Here is a 7,401-nt window from a genome sequence, read left to right on the forward strand (position 1 = left end):
CAAAATGGACTGGAGGTGTGGCTCAAGCAGTAGAACTTCTGCTTTGCCAGCATGAAGCCCTGAATTCAAATCCCAGACCCTCCCCCCCCCAAAAAAAGGATAAAAGACAGGTGATGATAAGGCTGGGGAGACCTTGGGGACTTGAAGGGAGGCAGAAGAGTACTAAATACCCACTTACTTGAGGTAAAGTTTTCAGGACAAGTGTGGGAGGGCACATATTATGAGGACTATTTATCTTGTAGAACCCAAAAAGAGATTATTGGATCCAAATGCAAAACAACAACAACAACAACAACAACAAAAAACTCCAGTAAAATGAAATAAGTGCTAAATTAAATGTCAGCAAAACATAACATTATGTCAACTTCATTAAATGCTAAATTTGGCACTCATAAATATTCATTCCTTTTGAAAAGAATCTGTGGGCTAGATTTTCTCACTTCATAAGAATTCCGGGGTAGAGACAGTGACTCCTGGGAAATTGTAGCCAATCATAAATTAAGTATACTGATAGTCAAATAATTTCCCAAGCAAAATTCTAAACCTCCTTTCAAATTTATAGGGCAAATGATATTTAATGTAGGATGTGAGTGCATTTTAATACATGTAATATACTAAAACTAGGAGTCCCTGGGATTCATAAAATTGCTCTGAAGGAGTTTCCTCCTTCCTTTTCACGATTGATGGTGACACCCCTGTCTTTGTGCGTATGACACACATGAACGTTACAGGCATCACACATGTACACATACATTGTAATTAAATTATTTGGGGATAATTTTAGATTTACAGAAAAGTTGCAAAGATAAGAGAGAGTGCTCTTATTTCTCTTCATTCTGTCTCTCCTTGTGTGAACTTTTTTTTTTTGGTGGCACTGGGGTTTGAACTCAGGGCTTCACGCTTGCTTGGCAGGCGCTCTACCACTTGAGCCACTCTGCCAGCTCTAGCATGAGCATCTTACGTCACTATGGTACTAAGTACATCACTGGTATGTCACTACTAACTAAACTCTAGAACTTGTCTGGATTGTTTGAATTCTGGCAGTTTTTAGTTCCATGATCCAATCCGAGGTGCCACTTGCCATTTAATCATCCTGTCCCCTTAGCCATCAGGCTGGGACTGCTTCTCAGGCCCCCCGCCTTTCGTGCCCTTGCTAGGTGTGAGGAGGGAAGTTCGCAGCACTGTAGGAGCAGTGGGAAGCAGGGGAGCCCAGGCGCCAGGAGCCTCACCTCCTAGTTGAATGAAAGAAACACTGGTGCAGTATTTTGTCCTTCACCGTGGGTAAGTCTGGTGTTTTTCTCATGCTTGCCTGAGGTTAGGGGTTTGGGAGGAATAACACAGAAGTGATGCACCTTCCTTGTGACATCATGGCAGGGGACATGATATTAACATGACTTCTCATTGGTGATGCTTGCCTTGATCACTAGGTTTAGGTGGTGTTTGCCAAGTGTCTGTGCTGTAAAGTCACTACTTCCTTCCTTCCATGCTGTATCTGGACAAAGGTGCCACAAACTGAACTCCACTTCCGGGGGGAGATTTTTATTTGGAATTCATCTGTAAGGAAGACTTGCCCATTGTTCCTTGCTATTTGTTGAATCCTTAATTTATACTAACATGGATGCATATTTTGGGTTGTAATCCAATACTCCACCATTTATTTTGTTGCCCCAAATTAATTAACATTAACACTTTCAAATTTCCTGTCTCTTTGATATCCAGCATTAGTCTACTTCCTGTTGCTATAAGGAAGTACCTGAGGCAGACTAACTTTATAAAGAAAAGAGGTTTTATTTAGCTCATAGATTTGGAGGCTGAAAATCCAAACATTATGACACAGACCCTGAAAAGGCCACCTCATGGCAGATAGCAAGGGCAGGAACATATATGGGACCAAGTGATGTTATTGACAGACAGAAAGCCAGGGAGCTAGATAGGGCCAGGCTAAGCAAGGCCTTTATAACAACCCACTCTTGAGAACTACAAAGGAGTCATGTGAGAACATTAATTCCTTCCCAGGGCAGGGCCTCAGTTGACTTAAGGAACTCCCACCTGGCCCCACCTTCTAAAAAGATCCACCCACCACTACCACACTGAGGACCAAATCGCCAACAAATGCACCTTTGGGGATACACACAATATCCAAACAATATCCTAACCACAGCACGTCCTTTTTGTTTTGATTGTTTTGGCGGTGCTGTGGATCGAACTCAGGGCTTCACACATGCCAGGGAAGCACTCTACCAATGAGCCACTCTCCTAGCCCACCTTCCATTTTCTTGAGCACTTCCTTGTTTTCTGGCCCTGAAAGTCACTGATCTTTATTTTTTAGTTGTATTTTAATTTTTTTGAAGGGACTGGAGTTTGAACTGAGGGCTTCAAACTTGCTAGCAGGCACTTGAGCCACATGTCCAGCCCATTTTGCTGTGACTATTTTGGAGATGGGTTCTTGTGAACTATTTGCCCGGGCTGGCCTTAAACCACGATCCTCCTGATCTCAGCCTCCTAAGTAGCTAGGATTACAGGCACAAGCCTCCAGTGTCTGGCTCTTATTTATTTTTGATGGTGCTGGGAATTGAACCCAGGGCCCAGTGCATGCTAGGCAAGCACTTTACCACTGAACTACACCCCCTCCCCTGATCTTTACATTTTTTAAGTCTTGTTCTGCAGTGATTGCTTTGCTAGTTTTTCCCCTAGTAAAATATTTACATATTTACACTATTGTATTAGACAGGAGTTGCAACAAATGAAGGGAGGAGGTAGAGGCTTGCTTGTTGTCTTTCAATATCTAGTTTCCCTTCCCCTTCCTCCAAAATGACAGCTTTTTAGCTGGGAATGGGGTCATAGGCGAAACTATGGTTTCCTAGCCTATGTGCAGCTAGACATGTCTATTGAATAAGTACTCCAATGATTTGAGGTTCATTGCTATTATTTGGTTGGTTTTGTTTTGTTCTTTTTTGAGACAAGGTCTTGCTATGTAGTCCAGGCTGGCCTCAAAATCCTCACGCTTCAGCCTCCTGAGTGTTGGATTACAGGCGTAAATCATCATACCCTGCTTGGCTGACGATTTATAAGCAGAGATGATAAAAACCACCCCCAAGATCTTGCCCTTAAAAGACTAAGCATGAATGAATGCCCTCAGTCTCACTCCTCTTCCCTGCTGGCTGACAGATGGTAAGATCCATAACGGCCATTTCCCTTTAGCTGTAACCACAAGGGGCTGAACACCTCGTTGGGTAGTCGTTCACCTGCAGCTAATTGAGGGAGTCCCCCAACTTATTCTCTATCCCTAGAAGTCATCATAGCACCACACAGGTAGGACAGAGGAACAAACAAGACCCTCAGAGAGTGGATGCCACCCTGGGAGCTGCGTAGTTGGGCAGCCTGCTGGAAACAGGTCCAGAGAATGTGTGAGACACCCAGGCACCAGCAGTCCTAGCTGAAATCCTGTGTTCGAGTGATTTGGGTTTTTTTTTGTTGTTGTTGCTGTTGGTTGTTTGTTGTGCTCTTGCAATAGTAAAATATTTATCTACTAACCTTCTTTTTCAGTAGGCCCCGGCTGAGAGCCCCCAGCCACGCTGCTGGCTATTTCAGCATACCAGAAGCCATGCCACCACCAGGAATGCACGCTCAGCATGGGAAGCCAGAGCCCTATTTGAAATGACAGTTGTCATACAAAACAGGATGTCTGAAACTGACTGACACAAAAGAATAGAGTGTTCTTCAGTGGCTGCTACCTCACTGGCTGACACTGGGAGGAGGAAGTTACTCGCCAAAGGCAGGACCAAGGCAGATGGAAGGGGCCAAGCGGCAGCCTCTCTGTGGAGTTGAGGAAGGAACAGAATAACTCCCACTTCCAGGAAGGCTTTTCCCTAAGATCTTTTGGGGCTTTAGCTTCCCAGGCAGTGAGGCATTCAACAGACTTGTACAATCAATTCCTTCCAACCATCACTTCTGAGCACCTCCCCCCTAGAGACACAGGAATGAACAGTACAATGTCTCCCCGAGTGGGTCAGTGCAGAGCTGGCCCTGGTTCCACGTGGCAAGCAGTATAAATACATTGCCAGGTCTGCTGCAGTTGGGGTGTGATAACGCAGTGTCTATGGGCTTTATTGGTGACTAAGTCACAAGCACTGCTAATTCTACTGGCGTTTGTCACCTGCATTCATCATTGAAGAAAATGCTAATTTTGCATTGATAATCAAAAGAAAATAAAGCATTTTTTTCCTCCACTCAAGTTCACAGGCCCCCTTCATTGTATCCAGTGTCGGTAGGTTCAGACCCCTGTGTCTATAGCAACAAAAGAGAAACCACAAGTTTCTCCCTACCGTTCCAGCCCAGGTACCCCCGGAAGTGGGAATTCTGCCAGGTAGCAGGGGGAGCTAGGTGCAAGGAGGGCCAGGCCTCCTGGGAGAGGAGCTCTCAGCCCTCGCAGGTGCTCAGGCCAGCCGCAGTGTCCTCTCCACAGACAGGCCCAGTGACTGGGTAACTGATTTGCAGGGGCCTCAGCTTGCTATGGCGCTGTAATTTTTGAATTTTTGAAAACCATTTTATTTGAAACAATTTCAAATGCATGGAAAAGTTACAAAAATGGTACAAAGACTTCAGCACTCATTTTACTCATGTGCACCAATTTCCAACATTTTGTCATATCTCATTGCGCCCTCTCTTGGCCCATGTATACGCCAAGTGCAGATATACACACATCACCACATGGAGATAACTTTTCTAAGCAATTTGGGAAAGGCCACACATATCACACCCTTTTACTCCTAAATACTTTCGTGTCCATTTGCTAAGTAGTGGTGAACTCTTACGTTTCCACCTTACAATGATCAAATTTAGGAAATTTGACATCAACATATTCCTTTTTTGGTGGGGGGGTACTGGGATTTGAACTCAGGGCCCTGCACTTGCCCGGCAGGTGCATAACCCCTGTCTTTTGAATAGGGTCTTGCATTTATGCTGGGCCGATCTGGACCGCCACCCTCTTATTTATGCTTCTCATGTAACTGGGATGACAGGAGTGTGCCATGGTGCTCAACTATGGTTGAGATGGGGTCTTGCTAACTTTTTGCCTAGGCTAGTCTCAAACTGCAATCCTCCTCCTCTCTACCTCCTTACTAGCTAGGATTATAGCCATGAGCCACTGTGCCTAGCAACATATTACTTTTATGATTGCAAAATGGCTACTTTTAAATTTATTCCTTTCATGTTTATCAGCCAGCATTTATTTATTTATGTGTCTGCTTTTTATTACCATGGACTCAGATTCTTAACTCATTCAGTGGGTTTCCATGGCTCAGATTTTGCCAGTGGAAGCCCAATAAAGCTGATTCCTGTGTCTTTTTTTTTGTTGTTGTTGTTATTGTTGTTTGAGACAGGGCTGTGTACCCCAGGTTGGCCTTGAGCTCATGATCTTTCTGCCTCGGCTGGAGGGCTGGGATTACAGGTGTGAGCTACCACACATGGCTTCCTGTGTCTTTTGCAATCCTCTCATTGTAGTTTTGAAGTACTTCTTCACTCTCTGGCATAACAAGGCTCTGAAGTCCAAAATTTCTACAAGGATCCATGGTTCACTAAAGAAAACATACTTTCAGTCAATAATCACATAAAATATGTCAACATCACTAATCATCAGGAAAGTCATGTTAAAATCACAGTGATATACCACTATGCTAAAATTTTTTAAATGACAATAAAAAACACTGACAAAAAAGGTGAAAAATTAAAATGTTTACTCGTTGCTGTTTGTACCACTTTGTAAAAAACTTAGCAATTTAAAAAATAAAGCTACAGTTGTATACTTGTCATGTGACTTAGAAAACTGAATCTTATATATTAACCTGAAAAATGAAATTTTATGTCCATACTAAGACTTGTACTTGCATGTTTATAGCCACTGGGTGCCAGTGACTAACGCCTGTAATCCTGCCTTCTCAAAAGGTAGAGATCAGGAGGATCGCAGTTCAAGGCCAGCCCAGGCAAAAAACAAGACCCTGTTTCAAAAATACTCAACACAAAAAAGGACTAGTGGAGTGGCTCAAGTGGTAGAGTGTCTGCCTAGCAAGTATGAGGCCCTAAGTTCAAACCCAAGTACAGTCAAAATAATATTCATAACAATAATAAAAGACTGGAAACAACTGAAATGGATCAATAAGTTGTAGTGTATCCTTACAACGGGCTAGCACTCCGCAATGGATAGACATACGTACTGCTGTTCAGTAAGGATATCTCAACCTTACGCTGAGCCAACACTGCTAGATACAGAAGAGTATCCACTGTTTATTCCATGTCCATGAAGTCTAAAGAGGACAGATCTGCTCTCCAGTGACAGAAGCACGTAAGTGGTTGCCTGAAGGTGGTGCTAGGTGTGGAATCTGACGGGGAAGGAGCATCATAAGGAAAACTTTTGGGGTCATAGTTTGATTGGGGAAGAGCAGTGGTTACAAGGGTACCTGCACTCATCAAAACACGTCAAACTGTATACTTGGACTAGGTTCATTTTGTTGTAGATAAGGTACATTTCAATAAAGTTAATGGAAAAACTGAACAAAAAGGTGTGCAGAGCAGCGTTACTTCCTTTCCTGTCCTTCCACCCCATGTTGCACTGAAGCCAACTCCAGCTTGCAGGAGCCAGGTCCATGTGTATTGGCAGGTAGCTTGAAACTGATCACAGCAGGGTCATCAAGGACCTGCAAATGTCACAAACTAGGACTCTGGGGGGTTGTTTTGGTTGTGTGGGGTTTTTTATTTTAAGAGTGCTGGTTTCCCAGCCTACCATCACCTCCACCTCATCTACTTCCCATGCCTTGTAGGTAGCTCAGGACAGACTCGTAACTATAGAAACATAGCTGTAATATCATTGCGTACATTTAAAATTAGCAATAGTTAACCAGCTGTGGTGGCGTACGTACACCTGAAATCCCAGCACTTGGAAAGCTAGGCAAGGAGGATCTCAAATTTGAGGCCAGGTTTGGCTACATATTGAGATCCTGTCTCAAAACAACAAAAAAAGTTGGCTTATTAAAAAAATTTTCTTATCATTCTGAATCTTGAACACTCTGATGATGGAACAACAGTATCTCATTCGTTTTTTTGGTTTTGGCAATACTGACATTTGAACTCAGGGACTTAAGATTGCTAGGCAGGTGCTCTACCACTTGAGCCACACCTCCCGTCCTGTGTGTTTATATGTACAGTGTTCAAATGAAGATCCAAGTAGCACCCATCCCATGCAATTGACTTCTAGGTCTCTCAAGTTGCCTTTAGTGTTTTGCTTCTCCCTTTTCTCTCTCTCCTGCCTTGTAATGTGTGCAGTGGGCAACCCAGACCTTGTCCTACCGGACAACAATGCAGATCGCATGCCTGCATCATTACTTAGAACGTGCCTCCAACTCCTGT

Source organism: Castor canadensis, chromosome 8, assembly GCF_047511655.1.
Source record: "Castor canadensis chromosome 8, mCasCan1.hap1v2, whole genome shotgun sequence".
Classification (NCBI taxonomy): Eukaryota; Metazoa; Chordata; class Mammalia; order Rodentia; family Castoridae; genus Castor; species Castor canadensis.